Raw genomic sequence first — 25,250 nt, forward strand, 5'->3', positions numbered from 1 at the left:
CTGAAGTGTCGTACTGTTGTGTTGAAGGGTCGTACCTTTGTGCTGAATGATCTTACCGCTGTGTAGAAGGGTCGTAACGTCTTGCTTGAAGGGTCGTACCATCGTGCTCAAAAGGTCGTACCGTGTTGCTCAAGGGTCGTACAGTCGTGCTCCAGGGTCTTACCGTTGGGTTGAATGGACGTACCAACGTGCTCAAGGCGTCTTACAATCGTGCTCAAGGGTCGTACCGTTGTGTTGACGAGTCGCACCATCGTGCTCAAGGGCTGTACCGTCATGATCAAGGGTCGTACCGTCGTACTTAAGGGTCACACCGTTTTGCTCAAGGACCGTACCATCTTGTTCAAGGACCGTACCATCTAGTTGAAGGGTCGTACCATCGAGCTCAAGGGCCGTACCGTTGAAGGGTCGTACCGACGTGCTCAAGGATCGTACCGTTGTTGGGTCGTACTGCCGTGCAGATGGGTCGTACCGTCGTACTCAAGAATCGTAGTTGTTGAAGGGTCGCACCGTCGTGCTGAGGAGTCGTACCGTTGTGCTCAAGAATCGTACTGTTGTTGAAGGGTCGCACCGTTGTGCTGAGGGGTCGTAGCGTTGTTGGGTCGTACCGTCGTGCTCGAGGATCGTACCGTCGAAGTCAAGGTTCGCACCATACTGCTTAAAAGGTCGTACCGTTGTGGTGTAGGATCCTATCGCTTGATGGGTCGTACCGTCTTGTTGAAGGGTCGTACCATCGTGCTCAAGGGTTTTACCGTCGTGCTCAAGGATGGTACCGGTGTTGAAAGGTGGTACTGTTGTGTTGAAGGGTCGTACCGTCGGGCTCAAGGGGCGTACCGTCTTGCTTAAGGGTAGTACCCTCTGGCTCAGAGGATCGTACCGTTGTGTTGAAGGGTCGTAACATCGTGATCAAGGATCATATCGTTATCAGGGGTCGTACCGTTGTGATCAAGGGTCGCACTGTCGTGATCAAGGGTCTTACCATCGTGATCAAGGGTCGTACCGTTGTGATCAAGGGTCGTACCGTCGTGACCAAGTGTCGAACCGTCGTGGCTTAGGGTCGTACCGTCGTGATCAAGGGTCTTACCTTCGTGATCAAGGGTCGTACCGTTGTGATCAAGGGTCCTACCGTCGCGATCAAGGGTCTTACCTTCGTGATCAAGGGTAGTACCGTCGTGATCAAGGGTCGTACCGTCGTGATCAAGGGGTCGTGGCTTCGTGATCAAGGGTCTTACCTTCGTGATCAAGGGTCGTACCGTTGTGATCAAGGGTCGTACCATCGTGATCAAGGGTCGTACCGTCGTGATCAAGGGTTGTACCGTCGTGATCAAGGGTCGTACCGTCGTTGATCAAGGGTCGTACCGTCGTGATCAAGGGTCGTAGCGTCGTGATCAAGGGTACCTTCACCGTCGTGATCTAAGGGTAGTACCGTCTTGATCAAGGGTCGTACCGTCGTGATCAATGGTCGTACCTTCGTGATCAAGGGTCGTACCGTCGTGATCAAGGTCGTACCGTCGTGATCAAGGTCGTACCGTCGTGATCAAGGGTCGGTGATCCGTACTCGTGATCAAGGGTCGTACCTTCGTGATCAAGGTCGTACCGTTCTGGATCAAGGGTCGTACCGTCGTGATCAAGGGTCGTACCGTCGTGATCAAGGGTCGTACCGTCGTGATCAAGGGTCGTACCGTCGTGTTCAAGGGTCGTACCGTCGTGATCAAGGGTCTGACCGTCGTGATCAAGGTCGTACCGTCGTGATCAAGGGTCGTACCGTCTATCCCAACCTCCACCGTACATCAAGGTCGAACTGCGTGATCAAGGCTCCAACGTACAGCACAAGCTCCCCACACCAACTGCTCCCCAACCCTCCACCGTACAAGCTCCCCACACCAACTGCTCCCCAACCCTCCAACGTACAACACAAGCTCCCCACACCAACTGCTCCCCAACCCTTCAACGTACAGCACAAGCTCCCCACACCAACTGCTCCCCAACCCTCCACCGTACAAGCTCCCCACACCAACTGCTCCCCAACCCTCCACCGTACAAGCTCCCCACACCAACTGCTCCCCAACCCTCCACCGTACAACACAAGCTCCCCACATCAACTACTCCCCAATCCGCCGTACAGCATAAGCTCCCCACACTAACTACTCCCCAACCTTCCACCGTACAACACAAGCTCCCCACACCAACTCTACTCCCCAACCATCCACCGTACAACACAAGCTCCCCACATCAACTACTCCCCAACCCTCCACCGTACAACACAAGCTCCCCACATCAACTGCTCCCCAACCTTCCACCGTACAACACAAGCTCCCCACACCAACTCTACTCCCCAACCCTCCACCGTACAACACAAGCTCCCCACATCAACTGCTCCCCAACCCTCCACCGTACAACACAAGCTCCCCACATCAACTGCTCCCCAACCTTCCACCGTACAACACAAGCTCCCCACACCAACTCTACTCCCCAACCCTCCACTGTACAACACAAGCTCCCCACATCAACTGCTCCCCAACCTTCCACCGTACAACACAAGCTCCCCACACCAACTCTACTCCCCAACCCTCCACCGTACAACACAAGCTCCCCACACCAACTCTGCTCCCCAATGAGTATCGTTGAAGTAATAGTGGTTTGAACAATGTTATATGGTTGCGAGGCGTGGGCTATGGATAGAGTTGTGCTGAGGAGGGTGGATGTGCTGGAAATGAGATGTTTGAGGACAATATGTGGTGTGAGGTGGTTTGATCGAGTAAGTAATGTAAGGGTAAGAGAGATGTGTGGTAATAAAAAGAGTGTGCAGAAGAGGGTGTTTTGAAATGGTTTGGTCACATGGAGAGAATGAGTGAGGAAAGATTGACCAAGAGAATATATGTGTCAGAGGTGGAGGGAACAAGGAGAAGTGGGAGACCAAACTGGAGGTGGAAAGATGGAGTGAGATAGATTTTGAGTGATCAGGGCCTGAACACGCAGGAGGGTGAAAGGCATGCAAGAAATAAAGTGAATTGGAACGATGTGGTATACTGGGGTCGATGTGCTATCAGTGTATTTAACCAGGGCATGTGAAGGGTCTGGGATAAACCATGGAATGTTTTGTGGGGCCTGGATGTGGAAATGGAGCTGTGGTTTCGATGCATTATACATGACAGCTAGAGATTTTTTGTCTTTTCCTCGCTGGAAGGGGGTGGGGTGATGCTATTTCATGTATGGCGGGGTGCTGATGGGAATGGGCGAAGGCAGCAAGTAAGAATGTTATTTATTTTGCTTTGTCGCTGTCTCCCACGTTAGCGGGGTAGTGCAAGGAAACAGGCGAAAGAATGGCCCAACCCACCCACATGCACATGTATATACATACACAAGCACATGTACATTCCTATACATTTCATTGTATACATACATATACATACACAGACAAATACATATATTAGCATGTACATATTCATACTCACTCCCCATAGCCATTCCCATTGCCACCCAGCCACACATGAAATGACAACCCCCTCCCCCTGCACGCGCGCAAGGTAGCTCTAGGAAAAGACAATAAAGGCCACATTCGTTCACACTCAGTCTCTAGCTGTCATGTGTAATGCACGGAAACCACAGCTCCCTCTCCACATCCAGGCCCCACAAAACTTTCCATGGTTTACCCCAGACATTTCACATTCCATGGTTCAATCCATTGACAGCACGTTGACCCCGGTATACCACATCGTGCCAATTCACTCTGTTCCTTGCATGCCTTTCACCCTTCTGCATGTTAAGGCCCCGGTCACTCAAAATCTTTATCACTCCATCCTTCCACCTCTAATTTGGCCTCCCACTTTTCGTTCCCTCCACCTCTGACATATATATCCTCTTTGTCAATCTTTCTTCACTCATTCTCTCCATGTGACCAGACCATTTCAAAACACCCTCTTCTATTCTCTCAACCACACTCTTTATTACCACACATCTCTCTTACCCTTTTATTACCTGCTCAATCAAAACACCTCACACCACATACTGTCTTCAAACATCTCATTTCCAACACATCCACCCTCTTCCGCACAGCTCTATCTATAGCCCACGCCTCGCAACCATATAACATTGTTGGAACCACTATTCCTTCAAACATACCCATTTTTGCTTTCCGAGATAGTGTTCTCGCCTTCCACACATTCTTCAATGCTCTCAGAACTTTCGCTTCCTCCCCCACCCTGTGACTCACTTCCGCTTCCATGCTTCCATCCGCTGCCAAATCCACTCCCAGATATCTAAAACACTTCACTTCCTCCAGTTTTTCTCCATTCAAACTTACCTCCCAGTAGACTTTTCACTCAATCCTACTGAACCTAATAACGTTGCTCTTATTCACATTTCCTCCCCAACTTTCTTATTTCACACACTTTACCAGTCTCAGTCACCAACTTCTGCAGTTTCTCTCCTGAATCGGCCACCAACGCTGCATCTTCAACAAACAACAACTGACTCACTTCCCAAGCTCTCTCATCCACAACAGACTGCATACCTGCCCCTCTTTCCAAAACTCTTGCATTCACCTCCCTAACAACCCCATCCATAAACAAATTAAACAACCATGGAGACATCATGCACCCCTGCCGCAAACCGACATTCAATGGGAACCAGTCACTTTTCTCTCTTCCTGCTCTTACACATGCCTTACATCCTTGGAAAAAAAAATTTTTCACTGCTTGTAAGAACTTACTTCCCACACTTTATACTCTTAGAACCTTCCACAAAGCATCTCTGTCAACCCTATCATATGCCTTCTCCAGATCCATAAAATTCATATAGAAATCCATCTGTTTTTTCTAAGTATTACTCGCATACATTCTTGAAAGCAAACACCTGATCCACACATCCCGTACCACTTCTGAAACCACACTGCTCTTCCCCAGTCTGATGCTCTGTACATGCCTTTACCCTCTCAATCAATGCCCTCCCATATAATTTCCCAGGAATATTCAACATACTTATTAACATATTTACGTATATTATTTTTCATGTGCTGGTCCCTCAGTTATAGAACAAAATTGTTTATTGTACTTACTGCTATTTCCCGCATCATTGAGGTAACACAAGGAAACAGGCGATTAATGGCCAAACCATTCATATGCACACATATAATTATAAACGCCCCTAGCCGCACATATACATACATGTATACACATGTATACATTCATACTTGCTGCCTTCATCTATTTCTGTCGCTACCCCGCCAACATTGTTGGAACCACTATTCCTTCAGACATACTTATTTTTCCCCAAGATAATGGTCTTCCTGACATTCCTCAACGCTCCCAGAACCTTTGCTCCCTCCCCCACCTTGTGACTCATTTCTACTTTCACAGCTAAGTCCATTCCAGGTTATCTAAACCACTTCACTTCCACCAGTTTGTCTCCATTCAAACTTACCTACCATTTAACTTGTCCCTCAACCCTATTGAACCTAATAACCTTGCTCTTATTCACATCAAACTCTGAACTTTCTCATTTCACACTTTACCAAACTGTCACCAGCCTGTGCAGTTTCTCACCCGAATCAGCCACCAGCAAACAACAAGTGACTCACTTCCCAAGCCCTCTTATCCTGAATAGACTGCATACTTGCCCCTTTCTCCAAAACTCTCTCATTCACCTCCCTAACCACTTCATCCACAAAGGAATTAAACGGCCATGGGGACATCACGCACTCTCCTCCTACTTGTCCACATGCCCTGATAAAAACTTTTCACTGCTTCTGCCAACTTACCTCCCACACCATATACTCTTAAAACCTTCCACAAAGCATCTCTATCAACCCTATCATATGCCTTTTCTAGAGCCATAAGTGTTACTTACAAATCCATCTTTTTTTGAGGTATTTCTCACATAGATTTTTCAAAGCAAACACCTGATCCACACATCCTCTACCACTTCTGAAACCACACTGCTCTTATTCAGTCTGATGCTCTGTACATGCCTTTACTCTCCTCCCATATAATTTCCCAGCAATACTCAACAACCTTATGCCTCTGTAATTTGAACACTTGCCTTTATCCCCTTTGCCTTAGTACAGTGGCACTGTGCATGCATTCTGCCAATCCTCAGACTTTACCACGATCCATACGTAAATTGAATATCCTTACCGACCAATCAACAACAGAGTGACCTCCTTTTTTGATAAATTCCACATCAGTACCTTCCTAATGTGCCAACTTTCATCTTCTGCAAAGCTTTCGCTACCTCTTCTATGTTTATCAAACCATTCTCCCTGAACCTCTCAGTTTGCACACCACCCCAACTAAAATGCCTTATATCTTCCACTCTATCACTCTATCATTCTCTCCATGTGACTAGACCATTTCAAAACACCCTCTTCTATTCTCTCAACCACACTCTTTATTACCACACATCTCTCTTGCCCTTTCATTACCTGCTCAATCAAAACACTTCACACCACATACTGTCTTCAAACAACTCATTTCCAACACATCCACCCTCTTCCGCACAGCTCTATCTATAGCCCACACCTCGCAACCATATAACATTGTTGGAACCACTATTCCTTCAAACATACCCATTTTTGCTTTCCGAGATAGTGTTCTCGCCTTCTGCACATTCTTCAATGCTCTCAGAACTTTCGCCCCCTCCCCCACCCTGTGACTCACTTCCGCTTCCATGTTTCCATCCGCTGCCAAATCCACTCCCAGATATCTAAAACACTTCACTTCCTCCAGTTTTTCTCCATTTAAACTTACCTCCCAGTAGACTTTTCCCTCAATCCTACTGAACCTAATAACGTTGCTCTTATTCACATTTCCTCCCCAACTTTCTTATTTCACACACTTTACCAGTCTCAGTCACCAACTTCTGCAGTTTCTCACCCGAATCAGCCACCAACGCTGCATCTTCAACAAACAACAACTGACTCACTTCCCAAGCTCTCTCATCCACAAAAGACTGCATACTTGCCCCTCTTTCCAAAACTCTTGCATTCACCTCCCTAACAACCCCATCCATAAACAAATTAAACAACCATGGAGACATCATGCACCCATGCCACAAACCGACGTTCAAGGGGAACCAGTCACTTTCCTCTCTTCCTGCTCTTACACATTCCTTACATCCTTGGAAAAAAGAATTTTCACTGCTTGTAAGAACTTACCTCCCACACTTTATACTCTTAGAACCTTCCACAAAGCATCTCTGTCAACCCTATCATATGCCTTCTCCAGATCCATAAAATCCCATATAGAAATCCATCTGTTTTTCTAAGTATTACTCGCATACATTCTTGAAAGCAAACACCTGATCCACACATCCCCTACCACTTCTGAAACCACACTGCTCTTCCCCAGTCTGATGCTCTGTACATGCCTTTACCCTCTCAATCAATGCCCTCCCATATAATTTCCCAGGAATATTCAACATACTTATTAACATATTTACGTATATTATTTTTCATGTGCTGGTCCCTCAGTTATAGAACAAAATTGTTTATTGTGCTTACTGCTATTTCCCGCATCATTGAGGTAACACAAGGAAACAGGAGATTAATGGCCAAACCATTCATATGCACATATATAATTATAAACGCCCCTAGGCGCACATATACATACATATGCATATCAACATATACATACATGTATACACATGTATACATTCATACTTGCTGCCTTCATCTATTTCTGTCGCTACCCCGTCAACATTGTTGGAACCACTATTCCTTCAGACATACTTATTTTTCCCCAAGATAATGGTCTTCCTGACATTCCTCAACGCTCCCAGAACCTTTGCTCCCTCCCCCACCTTGTGACTCATTTCTACTTTCACAGCTAAGTCCATTCCAGATTATCTAAACCACTTCACTTCCACCAGTTTGTCTCCATTCAAACTTACCTACCATTTAACTTGTCCCTCAACCCTATTGAACCTAATAACCTTGCTCTTATTCACATCAAACTCTGAACTTTCTCATTTCACACTTTACCAAACTGTCACCAACCTGTGCAGTTTCTCACCCGAATCAGCCACCAGCAAACAACAAGTGACTCACTTCCCAAGCCCTCTTATCCAGAAGAGACTGCATACTTGCCCCTTTCTCCAAAACTCTCCCATTCACCTCCCTAACCACTTCATCCACAAAGAAATTAAACGGCCATGGGGACATCACGCACTCTCCTCCTACTTGTCCACATGCCTTGATAAAAACTTTTCACTGCTTCTGCCAACTTACCTCCCACACCATATACTCTTAAAACCTTCCACAAAGCATCTCTATCAACCCTATCATATGCCTTTTCTAGAGCCATAAGTGTTACTTACAAATCCATCTTTTTTTGAGGTATTTCTCACATAGATTTTTCAAAGCAAACACCTGATCCACACATCCTCTACCACTTCTGAAACCACACTGCTCTTATTCAGTCTGATGCTCTGTACATGCCTTTACTCTCCTCCCATATAATTTCCCAGCAATACTCAACAACCTTATGCCTCTGTAATTTGAACACTTGCCTTTATCCCCTTTGCCTTAGTACAATGGCACTGTGCATGCATTCTGCCAATCCTCAGACTTCACCGTGATCCATACATAAATTGAATATCCTTACCAACCAATCAACAACAGAGTGACCTCCTTTTTTGATAAATTCCACATCAGTACCATCCTAACGTGCCGACTTTCATCTTCTGCAAAGCTTTCACTACCTCTCCTATGTTTATCAAACCATTCTCCCTGAACCTCTCACTTTGCACACCACCCCGACCAAAATGCCTTATATCTTCCACTCTATCATCTAACACATTCAACGAACCTTCAAAATACTCACTCCTTCTCACTTCATTCACTCCTTCTCACTTGCTATCACTTCCCCATTTGTCCCCTTTACCCATGTTCCCATTTGTTCTATTGTCTTATGCACATTATTTACCTCCTTCCTAAACATCTTGTTATTTTCCTGAAATTTAATGACACACACTCACCCAAACTCTCATTTGCCCTCTTTTTTCATCTCGTGCATCTTTCCCTTGTCCTGCTGCCACCTTTCTCTTGACCTCTTGCCACTTTCTTTTATACATCTTCCTGTCATTTCCACTACTTCCTGGAAGAATTTTCCAAATGCCTTCTCTTCTCTCTTACTTCTTCATCCCACCACTCATTACCCTTTCTAGTCCGCCCACCTCCCACCTTTTGCTTCCCACAAGCATCTTTTGCACAAGCCATCACTTTTCGTAGGTACATCCCATTTCTCCCCCGCTCCTCTTTTATAAACCAGGTATTATCCCGATATCACTTGAATGATGATGGAAGTCTGTATTTTATGTAAAGGAGTCAACAGATTTGAAATACCATGGTTATATGAATTATATTAGACCAAACTAGTAGCATTTACTTCAATTACAAGAATAATCTTGATTTCACAGATATCAAGGAGGACATCTGCTAGATATCCCATTGACAAAGGCAATGGAAGGAGCCACTTGGAACAAACACAGACACGCCAGGATCATTAACAGGTTTTTCATGTTGTATTGAAATATATATTAGATTTTTAAATCTTTCTTTCTTTTCTTTCATACTATTTGCCATTTCCCGCCTCAGCGAGGTAGCGTTAAGAACAGAGGACTGGGCCTCTGAGGAAACATCCTCACCCGGCCCTCTTCTCTGTTCCTTCCTTTGGAAAATAAAAAAAAAATGAGCGGGAAGATTTCCAGCCCCCCGCTCCCTTCCCTTTTAGTCGCCTTCTACGACACGCAGGGAATACGTGGGAAGTATTCTTTCTCCCTTTCTCCCCTTTATTTATCTTATTATACTTTTTTGCTGCCTCCCGCATCAGCGAGGAAGCACAAGATTTTTAAATATAATGTTGAATTCTTTTTGGCTCATATACTAGCTTACCAGCACTGGAAATTGTTAGCACTTTTCTTATTTTGGGGAGTGTAACTGTGACAAGACAACTGGATTCTAGATTAACAGTATTTACATAATAACTTGAAACAGGAGATTTGTTGTCTTTGCTCTACAAGAAAACAATGTCAGTTTAAAGACCTTAATAGATAAAAGCTCTATATGATATCATCGATTTCATTTGTTAACATGAATTATGATTTCATGTTTGAAAAAGTAACTGGTAAAAAACAAATGGAAGAATATCACAGATACAAGATCAGTGGGAAGTGGTGTGTTACTAACTGTGGTAAAGCTTTTTCATTATCAGGGGCACCATTAGACCCACAAAAGGTATTCTCAATGAATGAAATTATACTGGTTTCTGTAGGTGAGATGATAGTAAATACCTTGTTGAAATTAGCTTATTACGCTGTCTTAATTTTGGATTTTGTTTGTTTTATTCAGTTATTAATGATACAAAATGTAGTCTTACAATATTTATTTTATCATATTTACATGAGGATCATGTAATGTAGTTTTATGCCAATATATATCTGTGATCATAGAAATGTGATACATAAAATGTCTCTTGGTTTCTGACAGTAATTCTTCATCTATTGCTTGTATTGTGCACTTTATAGACAGATGCCTCATTCATCTGTATTTTATAGCTGTCCTACAAAAGGATTTTAACTCATTTGCTTTTTGAATTAATCCATTGCCTTAAAAATGAATACATATATTTTACCTTTTTTGACCGTATGAAATATCACAGTCTCTGTTCATATAGTCTTTGCATGATTTACACACCATGGATACAATCCTTCAAACTTTCTGAGTTGTGGGAGTATGTGATAGAATGTAAGAAAGTAAATTCTCGATTGATATGGGTAAAACTGAAAGTTGATGGAGACAGGTGGGTGATTATTGGTGCATATGCACCTGGGCATGAGAAGAAAGATCATGAGAGGCAAGTGTTTTGGGAGCAGCTGAATGAGTGTGTTAGTGGTTTTGATGCACGAGACCGGGTTATAGTGATGGGTGATTTAAATGCAAAGGTGAGTAATGTGGCAGTTGAGGGAATAATTGGTATACATGGGGTGTTCAGTGTTGTAAATGGAAATGGTGAAGAGCTTGTAGATTTATGTGCTGAAAAAGGACTGATGATTGGGAATACCTGGTTTAAAAAGCGAGATATACATAAGTATACTTATGTAAGTAGGAGAGATGGCCAGAGAGCGTTATTGGATTACGTGTTAATTGACAGGCGTGCGAAAGAGAGACTTTTGGATATTAATGTGCTGAGAGGTGCAACTGGAGGGATGTCTGATCATTATCTTGTGGAGGCTAAGGTGAAGATTTGTATGTGTTTTCAGAAAAGAAGAGTGAATGTTGGGGTGAAGAGGGTGGTGAGAGTAAGTGAGCTTGGGAAGGAGACCTGTGTGAGGAAGTACCAGGAGAGACTGAGTACAGAATGGAAAAAGGTGAGAACAATGGAAGTAAGGGGAGTGGGGGAGGAATGGGATGTATTTAGGGAATCAGTGATGGATTGCGCAAAAGATGCTTGTGGCATGAGAAGAGTGGGAGGTGGGTTGGTTAGAAAGGGTACTGAGTGGTGGGATGAAGAAGTAAGTGTATTAGTGAAAGAGAAGAGAGAGGCATTTGGACGATTTTTGCAGGGAAAAAATGCAATTGAGTGGGAGATGTATAAAAGAAAGAGACAGGAGGTCAAGAGAAAGGTGCAAGAGGTGAAAAAAAGGGCAAATGAGAGTTGGGGTGAGAGAGTATCACTAAATTTTAGGGAGAATAAAAAGATGTTCTGGAAGGAGGTAAATAAAGTGCGTAAGACAAGGGAGCAAATGGGAACTTCAGTGAAGGGCGCAAATGGGGAGGTGATAACAAGTAGTGGTGATGTGAGAAGGAGATGGAGTGAGTATTTTGAAGGTTTGTTGAATGTGTTTGATGATAGAGTGGCAGATATAGGGTGTTTTGGTCGAGGTGGTGTGCAAAGTGAGAGGGTTAGGGAAAATGATTTGGTAAACAGAGAAGAGGTAGTGAAAGCTTTGCGGAAGATGAAAGCCGGCAAGGCAGCAGGTTTGGATGGTATTGCAGTGGAATTTATTAAAAAAGGGGGTGACTGTATTGTTGACTGGTTGGTAAGGTTATTTAATGTATGTATGACTCATGGTGAGGTGCCTGAGGATTGGCGGAATGCGTGCATAGTGCCATTGTACAAAGGCAAAGGGGATAAGAGTGAGTGCTCAAATTACAGAGGTATAAGTTTGTTGAGTATTCCTGGTAAATTATATGGGAGGGTATTGATTGAGAGGGTGAAGGTATGTACAGAGCATCAGATTGGGGAAGAGCAGTGTGGTTTCAGAAGTGGTAGAGGATGTGTAGATCAGGTGTTTGCTTTGAAGAATGTATGTGAGAAATACTTAGAAAAGCAAATGGATTTGTATGTAGCATTTATGGATCTGGAGAAGGCATATGATAGAGTCGATAGAGATGCTCTGTGGAAGGTATTAAGAATATATGGTGTGGGAGGAAAGTTGTTAGAAGCAGTGAAAAGTTTTTATCGAGGATGTAAGGCATGTGTACGTGTAGGAAGAGAGGAAAGTGATTGGTTCTCAGTGAATGTAGGTTTGCGGCAGGGGTGTGTGATGTCTCCATGGTTGTTTAATTTGTTTATGGATGGGGTTGTTAGGGAGGTAAATGCAAGAGTTTTGGAAAGAGGGGCAAGTATGAAGTCTGTTGGGGATGAGAGAGCTTGGGAAGTGAGTCAGTTGTTGTTCGCTGATGATACAGCGCTGGTGGCTGATTCATGTGAGAAACTGCAGAAGCTGGTGACTGAGTTTGGTAAAGTGTGTGAAGAAGAATGTTAAGAGTAAATGTGAATAAGAGCAAGGTTATTAGGTACAGTAGGGTTGAGGGTCAAGTCAATTGGGAGGTGAGTTTGAATGGAGAAAAACTGGAGGAAGTGAAGTGTTTTAGATATCTGGGAGTGGATCTGGCAGCGGATGGAACCATGGAAGCGGAAGTGGATCATAGGGTGGGGGAGGGGGCGAAAATTCTGGGGGCCTTGAAGAATGTGTGGAAGTCGAGAACATTATCTCGGAAAGCAAAAATGGGTATGTTTGAAGGAATAGTGGTTCCAACAATGTTGTATGGTTGCGAGGCGTGGGCTATGGATAGAGTTGTGCGCAGGAGGATGGATGTGCTGGAAATGAGATGTTTGAGGACAATGTGTGGTGTGAGGTGGTTTGATCGAGTAAGTAACGTAAGGGTAAGAGAGATGTGTGGAAATAAAAAGAGCGTGGTTGAGAGAGCAGAAGAGGGTGTTTTGAAGTGGTTTGGGCACATGGAGAGAATGAGTGAGGAAAGATTGACCAAGAGGATATATGTGTCGGAGGTGGAGGGAACGAGGAGAAGAGGGAGACCAAATTGGAGGTGGAAAGATGGAGTGAAAAAGATTTTGTGTGATCGGGGCCTGAACATGCAGGAGGGTGAAAGGAGGGCAAGGAATAGAGTGAATTGGAGCGATGTGGTATACCGGGGTTGACGTGCTGTCAGTGGATTGAATCAAGGCATGTGAAGCGTCTGGGGTAAACCATGGAAAGTTGTGTAGGTATGTATATTTGCGTGTGTGGACGTATGTATATACATGTGTATGGGGGGTGGGGGGTTGGGCCTTTTCTTTCGTCTGTTTCCTTGCGCTACCTGGCGAATAGTATGAAAAATATATATATATATATATATATATATATATATATATATATATATATATATATATATATATATATATATATATATATATATTTTTTTTTTTTTGCTTTGTAGCTGTCTCCCGCGTTTGCGAGGTAGCGCAAGGAAACAGACGAAAGAAATGGCTCAACCCACCCCCATACACATACATAAAATGTCTCTTGGTTTCTGACAGTAATTTTTCATCTATTGCTTGTATAGTGCACTTTATAGACAGATGCCTCATTCATCTGTATTCAATAGCTGTCCTACAAAAGGATTTTAACTCATTTGCTTTTTGAATTAATCCATTGCCTTAAAAATTAATACATATATTTTACCTTTTTTGACCGTATGAAATATCAGTCTCTGTTCATATAGTCTTTGCATGATTTACACACCATGGATACAATCCTTCAAACTTTCTGACTTTTATTATTATTATATTTTGCTTTGTCGCTGTCTCCTGCATTAGCAAGTTAGTGGAAGGAAACAGACAAAAGAATGGCCCAACCCACCCACATACAGTTGTATATACATACACGTCCACACACACAAATATACATTCCTATACATCTCAAAGGACACACACACACATATATATATATATATATATATATATATATATATATATATATATATATATATATATATATATATATATATATATTTTTTTTTATTATACTTTGTCGCTGTCTCCCGCGTTTGCGAGGTAGCGCAAGGAAACAGACGAAAGAAATGGCCCACCCCCCCCCCCCTACACATGTATATACATACGTCCACACACGCAAATATACATACCTACACAGCTTTCCATGGTTTACCCCAGACGCTTTACATGCCTTGATTCAATCCACTGACAGCACGTCAACCCCGGTATACCACATCGCTCCAATTCACTCTATTCCTTGCCCTCCTTTCACCCTCCTGCATGTTCAGGCCCCGATCACACAAGATCTTTTTCACTCCATCTTTCCACCTCCAATTTGGTCTCCCTCTTCTCCTCGTTCCCTCCACCTCCGACACATATATCCTCTTGGTCAATCTTTCCTCACTCATTCTCTCCATGTGACCAAACCATTTCAAAACACCCTCTTCTGCTCTCTCAACCACACTCTTTTTATTTCCACACATCTCTCTTACCCTTACGTTACTTACTCGATCAAACCACCTCACACCACACATTGTCCTCAAACATCTCATTTCCAGCACATCCATCCTCCTGCGCACAACTCTATCCATAGTCCACGCCTCGCAACCATACAACATTGTTGGAACCACTATTCCTTCAAACATACCCATTTACTCTTAACTTTCTTCTTTCACACGCTTTACCAAACTCAGTCACCAGCTTCTGCAGTTTCTCACATGAATCAGCCACCAGCGCTGTATCATCAGCGAACAACAAGTGACTCACTTCCCAAGCTCTCTCATCCCCAACAGACTTCATACTTGCCCCTCTTTCCAAAACTATTGCATTCACCTCCCTAACAACCCAATCCATAAACAAATTAAACAACCATGGAGACATCACACACCCCTGCCGCAAACCTACATTCACTGAGAACCAATCACTTTCCTCTCTTCCTACACGTACACATGCTTTACATCCTCGATAAAAACTTTTCACTGTTTCTAACAACTTGCCTCCCACACCATATATTCTTAATACCTTCCACAGAGCATCTCTATCAACTCTATCATATGCCTTCTCCAGATCTATAAATGCTACATACAAATCCATTTGCTTTTCTAAGTATTTCTCACATACATTCTTCAAAGCAAACACCTAATCCACACATCCTCTACCACTTCTGAAACCACACTGCTCTTCCCCAATCTGATGCTCTGTACATGCCTTCACCCTCTCAATCAATACCCTCCCATGTAATTTACCAGGAATACTCAACAAACTTATACCTCTGTAATTTGAGCACTCACTCTTATCCCCTTTGCCTTTGTACAATGGCACTATGCACGCATTCCGCCAATCCTCAGGCACCTCACCATGAGTCATACATACATTAAATAACCTTACCAACCAGTCAATAATACAGTCACCCCCTTTTTTAATAAATTCCACTGCAATACCATCCAAACCTGCTGCCTTGCCGGCTTTCATCTTCCGCAAAGCTTTTACTACCTCTTCTCTGTTTACCAAATCATTTTCCCTAACCCTCTCACTTTGCACACCACCTCGACCAAAACACCCTATATCTGCCACTCTATCATCAAACACATTCAACAAACCTTCAAAATACTCACTCCATCTCCTCACATCACCACTACTTGTTATCACCTCCCCATTTGCGCCCTTCACTGAAGTTCCCATTTGCTCCCTTGTCTTATGCACTTTATTTACCTCCTTCCAGAACATCTTTTTGCTCTCCCTATAATTTAATGATACGCTCTCACCCCAACTCTCATTTGCCCTCTTTTTCACCTCTTGCACCTTTCTCTTGACCTCCTGTCTCTTTCTTTTATACATCTCCCACTCAATTGCATTTTTTCCCTGCAAAAATTGTCCAAATGCCTCTCTCTTCTCTTTCTCTAATAATCTTACTTCTTCATCCCACCACTCACTACCCTTTCTAATCAACCCACCTCCCATTCTTCTCATGCCACAAGCATCTTTTGCGCCATCCATCACTGATTCCCTAAATACATCCCATTCCTCCCCCACTCCCCTTACTTCCATTGTTCTCACCTTTTTCCATTCTGTACTCAGTCTCTCCTGGTACTTCCTTACACAAGTCTCCTTCCCAAGCTCACTTACTCTCACCACCCTCTTCACCCCAACATTCACTCTTCTTTTCTGAAAACCCATACAAATCTTCACCTTAGCCTCCACAAGATAATAATCAGACATCCCTCCAGTTGCACCTCTCAGAACATTTACATCCAAAAGTCTCTCTTTCGCGTGCCTTTCAATTAACACGTAATCCAGTAACGCTCTCTGGCCATCTCTCCTACTTACATACGTATAATTATGTATATCTCGCTTTTTAAACCAGGTATTCCCAATCACCAGTCCTTTTTCAGCACATAAATCTACAAGCTCTTCACCATTTCCATTTACAACACTGAACACCCCATGTATACCAATTATTCCCTCAACTGCCACATTACTCACCTTTGCATTCAAACCACCCATCACTATAACCCGGTCTCGTGCATCAAAACCACTAACACACTCATTCAGCTGCTCCCAAAACACTTGCCTCTCATGATCTTTCTTCTCATGCCCAGGTGCATATGCACCAATAATCACCCATCTCTCTCCATCAGCTTTCAGTTTTACCCATTTTAATCGAGAATTTACTTTCTTACATTCTATCACATACTCCCACAACTCCTGTTTCAGGAGTACTGCTACTCCTTCCCTTGCTCTTGTCCTCTCACTAACCCTTGACTTTACTCCCAAGACATTCCCAAACCACTCTTCCCCTTTACCCTTGAGCTTCGTTTCACTCAGAGCCAAAACATCCAGGTTCCTTTCCTCAAACATACCACCTATCTCTCCTTTTTTCACATCTTGGTTGCATCCACACACATTTAGACACCCCGGTCTGAGCCTTCGAGGAGGATGAGCACTCCCTGCGTGACTCCTTCTTCTGTTTCCCATTTTAGAAAGTTAAAAAAAATACATACATACATACATACATACATACATACATACATACATACATACATACTTACATACACACAGACATATACATATATACACTTGTACATAATTCATACTGTCTGCCTTTATTCATTCCAGTCACCATCCCGCCACACATGAAATAACAACCCCCTTCCCCCCCCGCATGTGTACGAGGTAGCACTAGGAAAAGACAACAAAGGTCATATTCATTCACACTCAGTCTCTAGCTGTCATGTATACTGCACTAAAACCACAGCTCCCTTTCCACATCCAGGCCCCACAGAACTTCCCATGGTTTACCCAAGACGCTTCACATGCCCTGGTTCTATCCATTGACAGCACGTCGACCACAGTATACCACATCATTCCAATTCACTCTGTTCCTTGCATACCTTTCACCCTCCTGCATGTTGAGGCCCCGATCACTCAAAATCTTTTTCACTCCATCTTTCCACCTCCAATTTGGTCTCCCACTTCTCCTTGTTCCCTCCACCTCTGACACATATATCCTCTTGGTCAATCTTTCCTCACTCATTCTCTCCATGTGATCAAACCATTTCAAAACACCCTCTTCTGCTTTCTCAACCACACTCTTTTTATTACCACACATCTCTCTTACCTTATTATTACCCAATCAAACCACCTTACGCCACATATTGTCCTCAAACATCTCATTTCCAGCACATCCACCCTCCTCCACACAACTCTATCTATAGCCCACACCTCGCAACCATATAACATTGTTGGAACCACTATTCCTTCAAATATACCCATTTTTGCTTTCCGAGATAATGTTCTCAACTTCCACACATTCTTCAACGCTCCCAGAACTTGCGCCCCCTCCCCCACCCTATCATTCACTTCCGCTTCCATGGTTCCATCCGCTGCCAAATCCACTCCCAGATATCTAAAACACTTCACTTCCTCCAGGTTTTCTCCATTCAAACTTACCTCCCAATTGACTTGTCCCTCAACCCTACTGTACCTAATAACCTTGCTCTTATTCACATTTACTCTCAGCTTTTTTCTTTCCCACACTTTACCAAATTCTATACTTTTTTCTTTAGTAAAGCAAGGGTAGTGTCTGATGACTTACATTGATTTGTCTAATCTACATTTTAAGACAATATATGTTTTATCACAATAACCTTGCTCTTATTCACAAATACTCTAAACATTTTTCTTTCAAACACTTTATCAAACTGTCACCAACCTCTGCAGTTTCTTACCTGAATCATCCACCGGTGCTATATCATCAGCAAACAACAAATGAGTTCCCAAGCCCTCCTATCCACAGCAGACTGCATACTTGCCCCTTTCTCCAAAACTTTTGAATTCACCTCCCTAACCACCCCATCCATAAACAAATTAAGCAACCATGGGGATATTACACACCCCTGCCGACATTCACTGGGAACCAATCACTTTCCTCTCTTCCTACTCGTAGACTTGCCTTACATCCTTGGTAAAAACTTTTCACTGCTTCTGGCATCTTACCTCCCACTCTATATACTCTTAAAAGATTTCACAAAGCATCTGTCAACCCTATCATATGCCTTCTCCAGTTCCATAAATGCAAAATACAAATCCATCTGTTTTTCTAAGCATTTTTCACATACATTTTTCAAAGCAAACACCTCATCCACACATCCTCTACCACTTCTGAAACCACACTGTTCTTCCTCAGTCTGATGCTCTGACCCTCTCAATTAATACCCACCCATATGATTTCCCAGGAATACTTGACAAAGTTATGCCTCTGTAATTTGAACACTCACCTTTATCCCCTTTGCCTTTGTACAGTGGCACTAAAGATGCATTCTGCCAATCCTCAGGCACTTCACCATGAGCCATACATACATTGAATATCCTTACCAACCAATGAACGACACAGTCATCCCCCTCTTTCTTTCATATAAATTCCACTGCAATTCCATCCAAACCCGCCGACTTGCCGGCTTTCATCTTCCACAGAGCTTTTGCTATCTCTTTTATCTCTTTACCAAGATATTCTCCCTGACCCCTTCACTTTGCACACCACCCTGAAGAAAAATACCCTATATCTTCCACTGTATCATCAAATACATTCAACAAACCTTGAAAATACTCACTCCATCTCCTAATTTCATCACTGCTTGTTGTTACCTCCCCATTTTCCTCCTTCACCGATGTTTCCATTTGTTTTCTTGTCTTACTCACTTTATGTACCTCATTCCAAAAGATCTTTTTATACTCCCTAAAATCTAATGTTTGAGGAAAGGAACCTGGATGTTTTGGCTCTGAGTGAAACGAAGCTCAAGGGTAAAGGGGAAGGGTGGTTTAGGAATGTCTTGGAAGTAAAGTCAGGGGTTAGTGAGAAGACAAGAGCAAGGGAAGGAGTAGCAATACTCCTGAAACAGGAGTTGTGGGAGTATGTGATAGAATGTAAGAAAGTAAATTCTCGATAAATATGGGTAAAACTGAAAGTTGATGGAGAGAGATGGGTGATTATTGGTGCATATGCACCTGGGCATGAGAAGAAAGATCATGAGAGGCAAGTGTTTTGTGAGCAGCTGAATGAGTGTTTTAGTGGTTTTGATGCACGAGACCGGGTTATAGTGATGGGTGATTTGAATGCAAAGGTGAGTAATGTGGCAGTTGAGGGAATAATTGGTATACATGGGGTGTTCAGTGTTGTAAATGGAAATGGTGAAGAGCTTGTAGATTTATGTGCTGAAAAAGGACTGATGATTGGGAATACCTGGTTTAAAAAGCGAGATATACATAAGTATACTTATGTAAGTAGGAGAGATGGCCAGAGAGCGTTATTGGATTACGTGTTAATTGACAGGCGCGCGAAAGAGAGACTTTTGGATGTTAATGTGCTGAGAGGTGCAACTGGAGGGATGTCTGATCATTATCTTGTGGAGGCTAAGGTGAAGATTTGTATGGGTTTTCAGAAAAGAAGAGTGAATGTTGGGGTGAAGAGGGTGGTGAGAGTAAGTGAGCTTGGGAAGGAGACTTGTTTGAGGAAGTACCAGGAGAGACTGAGTACAGAATGGAAAAAGGTGAGAACAATGGAAGTAAGGGGAGTGGGGGAGGAATGGGATGTATTTAGGGAATCAGTGATGGATTGCACAAAAGATGCTTGTGGCATGAGAAGAGTGGGAGATGGGTTGATTAGAAAGGCAGTGAGTGGTGGGATGAAGAAGTAAGAGTATTAGTGAAAGAGAAGAGAGAGGCATTTGGACGATTTTTGCAGGGAAAAAATGAAATTGAGTGGGAGATGTATAAAAGAAAGAGACAGGAGGTCAAGAGAAAGGTGCAAGAGGTGAAAAAAAGGGCAAATGAGAGTTGGGGTGAGAGAGTATCATTAAATTTTAGGGAGAATAAAAAGATGTTCTGGAAGGAGGTAAATAAAGTGCGTAAGACAAGGGAGCAAATGGGAACTTCAGTGAAGGGCGCAAATGGGGAGGTGATAACAAGTAGTGGTGATGTGAGAAGGAGATGGAGTGAGTATTTTGAAGGTTTGTTGAATGTGTTTGATGATAGAGTGGCAGATATAGGGTGTTTTGGTCGAGGTGGTGTGCAAAGTGAGAGGGTTAGGGAAAATGATTTGGTAAACAGAGAAGAGCTAGTAAAAGCTTTGCGGAAGATGAAAGCCGGCAAGGCAGCAGGTTTGGATGGTATTGCAGTGGAATTTATTAAAAAAGGGGGTGACTGTATTGTTGACTGGTTGGTAAGGTTATTTAATGTATGTATGACTCATGGTGAGGTGCCTGCGGATTGGCGGAATGCGTGCATAGTGCCATTGTACAAAGGCAAAGGGGATAAGAGTGAGTGCTCAAATTACAGAGGTATAAATTTGTTGAGTATTCCTGGTAAATTATATGGGAGGGTATTGATTGAGAGGGTGAAGGCATGTACAGAGCATCAGATTGGGGAAGAGCAGTGTGGTTTCAGAAGTGGTAGAGGATGTGTGGATTAGGTGTTTGCTTTGAAGAATGTATGTGAGAAATACTTAGAAAAGCAAATGGATTTGTATGTAGCATTTATGGATCTGGAGAAGGCATATGATAGAGTTGATAGAGATGCTCTGTGGAAGGTATTAAGAATATATGGTGTGGGAGGCAAGTTGTTAGAAGCAGTGAAAAGTTTTTATCGAGGATGTAAAGCATGTGTACGTGTAGGAAGAGAGGAAAGTGATTGGTTCTCAGTGAATGTAGGTTTGCGGCAGGGGTGTGTGATGTCTCCATGGTTGTTTAATTTGTTTATGGATGGGGTTGTTAGGGAGGTGAATGCAAGAGTTTTGGAAAGAGGGGCAAGTATGAAGTCTATTGGGGATGAGAGAGCTTGGGAAGTGAGTCAGTTGTTGTTCGCTGATGATACAGCGCTGCTGGCTCATTCATGTGAGAAACTGCAGAAGCTGGTGACTGAGTTTGGTAAAGTGTGTGAAAGAAGAAAGTTAAGAGTAAATGTGAATAAGAGCAAGGTTATTAGGTACAGTAGGGTTGAGGGTCAAGTCAATTGGGAGGTGAGTTTGAATGGAGAAAAACTGGAGGAAGTGAAGTGTTTTAGATATCTGGGAGTGGATCTGGCAGCGGATGGAACCATGGAAGCGGAAGTGGATCATAGGGTGGGGGAGGGGGCGAAAATCTGGGAGCCTTGAAGAATGTCTGGAAGTCGAGAACATTATCTCGGAAAGCAAAAATGGGTATGTTTGAAGGAATAGTGGTTCCAACAATGTTGTATGGTTGCGAGGCGTGGGCTATGGATAGAGTTGTGCGCAGGAGGATGGATGTGCTGGAAATGAGATGTTTGAGGACAATGTGTGGTGTGAGGTGGTTTGATCGAGTAAGTAATGTAAGGGTAAGAGAGATGTGTGGAAATAAAAAGAGCGTGGTTGAGAGAGCAGAAGAGGGTGTTTTGAAATGGTTTGGGCACATGGAGAGAATGAGTGAGGAAAGATTGACCAAGAGAATATATGTGTCGGAGGTGGAGGGAACGAGGAGAAGAGGGAGACCAAATTGGAGGTGGAAAGATGGAGTGAAAAAGATTTTGTGTGATCGGGGCCTGAACATGCAGGAGGGTGAAAGGAGGGCAAGGAATAGAGTGAATTGGAGCGATGTGGTATACCGGGGTTGACGTGCTGTCAGTGGATTGAATCAAGGCATGTGAAGCGTCTGGGGTAAACCATGGAAAGTTGTATAGGTATGTATATTTGCGTGTGTGGACGTATGTATATACATGTGTATGGGGGTGGGTTGGGCCATTTCTTTCGTCTGTTTCCTTGCGCTACCTCGCAAACGCGGGAGACAGCGGCAAAAAAAAAAAAAAAAAAAAAGTTAATGATGCTCTCTCACCCCCACTCTCATTTGCCCTCTTTTTCACCTTTTGCTCCTTTCTCTTGACCTCCTGCCGCTTTCTTTTATACCTTTCCCAGTCATTAGCAGTACTTCCCTGTTAAAATCGTCCAAACGCCTCTTTCTTCCCTTACACTAGCAATCTTACTTCTTCATCCCACCACTTACTACCCTTTCTATTAGGTTCAGTAGGATTAAGGGACAAGTTAATTAGGAGGTACGTTTGAATGGAGAAAAACTGGAGGAAGTGAAGTGTTTTAGATATCTGGGAGTGGATTTAGCAGTGGATGGAACCATGGAAACAGAAGTGAGTCACACAGTTGGGGAGGGGGTGAAGGCTCTGGTAGCATTGAAGAATGTGCGGAAATTGAGAACGTCATCTCGGAGAGCAAAATGGGTATGTATGAAGGAATAGTGGTTCCATCAATGCTATATGGTTTCGAGGCATGGGCTGTACGGAGGAGGGTGAATTTGTTGGAAATGAATTATTTGAGGACAGCATATGGTGTGAGGTGTTTTGTTCAAGTAAGTAATGAAAGGGTAAGAGAGATCTGTGATGATAAAAAGAGTTTGGCTGAGAGAACACGATAGTGTATATTGAAATGGTTTGGACACACATAGAGAATGAATGAGGAAAGATTGACAAAGAGGATACATTTGTTAGAGGTGGAGGGAAGAAGAAATGGGAGAGCAAGTTTGAGTTGGAGAGTGTAAAAGATTTTACGCGATCGGGGCATGAACAATATATGTTGGAGAGTGTAAAAGATTTTACGCGATCGGGGCCTGAACATACAGGAGAGTAAAAGGTGTGTAAGGAATAGAGTGAATCGGAACGATGTGATATACCAGGGTCGACGTTCTGTCAGGGGATTGAAACAGAGGATATGAAGTGTTTAGGGTAAACCTTGGAAAGTTTTGTTGGGCCTGGATGTGGAAAGGGAGTTGCAGTTTGAGTGCATTACACATGACAGGTAGAGACTGAGTGTGAATGAATGTGGCCTTTTTGTCTTTTCCTGGCACAACCTCCCTGGGGAGGGATGCTATTTCATGTGTGGCAGGGTGGGAATGGGAATGGATGAAGGCAGCAAGTATGAATATGTACATGCGTATGAATATGAAAGTGTATGTATATGTATGTATATGTTGATATGATGGTAGATAATAGAGCAGCAGATATAAAGCGTTTTGGTGGAGGTGGTGGAGAGGGTCAGGGAGAATGGTTTAGTAAACAGAAAAGAGGTAGTGAAATCTTTGTGGAAGACGAAAGCCGGCAAGGCGGCGGGTTTGGATGGTATTTCAATGGAATTTATAAAAAAAAGGGTGTGATTTGTTGACTGGTTGCTGAGGATATTCAATATATGTATGGCTCATGATGAAGTACCTGAGGATTGGTGGAATGCATGCATAGTGCCAACGTACAAAGGCAAGGGGGATAAAGGTGAGTGTTCAAATCACAGAGGTATAAGTTTGTTGAGTATTCCTAGGAAATTATAGAGGAGGGTATTGATTGAGAGGGGTGAAGGCATGTACAGAGCATCAGATTGGGGAAGAGCAGTGTGGTTTCAGAAGAGGCAGAGGATGTGTGGATGAGGTGTTTGCTTTGAAGAATGTATGTAAGAAATAATTAGAAATACAAATGGATTTGTATGTAGCATTTATGGATCTGGAGAAGACATATGATAGAGTTGATAGAGATGCTCTTTGGAAGGTATTAAGAGTATATGGTGTGGGAGGGAAGTTGCTAGAAGCAGTGAAAAGTTTTTATTGAGGATGTAAGGCATGTGTATGTGTAGGAAGAGAGGAAAGTGATTGATTCCCAGTGAATGTCAGTTTGCGGCAGGGGTGCATGATGTTTCCATGGTTGTGTGATTTGTTTATGGATGGGGGTGTTAGGGAGATGAATGCAAGAGTTTGGGAGAGAGGTGCAAGTATGGAGTTATGCATTGTGTTGTGGATGAGAGGGCTTGGGAAGTGTTAGTTGTTGTTCACTGATGATACAGGGCTGGTGGCTGATTTGGGCGAAAAATTTCAGAAGCTGGTGACTGAGTTTGATAAAGTGTGTGAAAGAAGAAAGCTGAGTGTAATGTGAATAGGAGCAAGATTATTAGGTACAGTAGGGTTGAGGGACAGGTCAATTGGGAGGTAAGTTTGAATGGAGAAAGACTGGAGGAAGTGAAGTGTTTTAGATATCTGGGAGTGGATTTAACAGCGGAGGAACCATGGAAGCCGAAGTGAGTCACAGGGTGGGGGAGGGGGCGAAGGTTCTGGGAGTGTTGAAGCATGTGTGGAATGCGAGATCATTATCTCAGAAAGCAGAAATTTGTATGTTTGAAGTAATAGTGGTTCCAACATTGTTATATGGGTGCAAGGTGTGGGCTATAGATAGGGTTGTGCAGAGGAGGGTGGATGTGTTGGAAATGAGATGTTTGAGGACAATATGTGGTGTGAGGTGGTTTGATTAAGTAATGAAAGGGTAAGAGAGACGTGTGGTAATAAACAGAGTGTGGTTGAGACAGCAGAAGAGGGTGTATTGAAATGGTTTGGTCACATGGAGAGAATGAGTGAGGAAAGATTGACCAAGAGGATGTATGTGTCAGAGGTGGAGGGAACGAGGAGAAGTGCGAGACCAAATTGGATG

At 43.3% G+C, this 25,250-nt stretch overlaps 1 long non-coding RNA gene across 2 annotated transcripts in view; it reads left to right on the forward strand.

Moving 5' to 3' along the window:
* The window catches only part of LOC139765371 (uncharacterized), a 203,756-nt gene that overhangs the window by 121,453 nt on the left and 57,053 nt on the right, over positions 1 to 25,250 (forward strand). The window contains exon 2 of one of the 2 annotated variants that reach the window (XR_011716658.1): positions 9,412 to 9,513. This is a non-coding gene — a long non-coding RNA (uncharacterized lncRNA). The remainder of the gene's footprint in view (positions 1 to 9,411; positions 9,514 to 25,250) is intronic. The other variant, XR_011716659.1, reaches the window with a different exon arrangement.

This window comes from Panulirus ornatus, chromosome 54, assembly GCF_036320965.1.
Source record: "Panulirus ornatus isolate Po-2019 chromosome 54, ASM3632096v1, whole genome shotgun sequence".
NCBI classification, from domain to species: domain Eukaryota; kingdom Metazoa; phylum Arthropoda; class Malacostraca; order Decapoda; family Palinuridae; genus Panulirus; species Panulirus ornatus.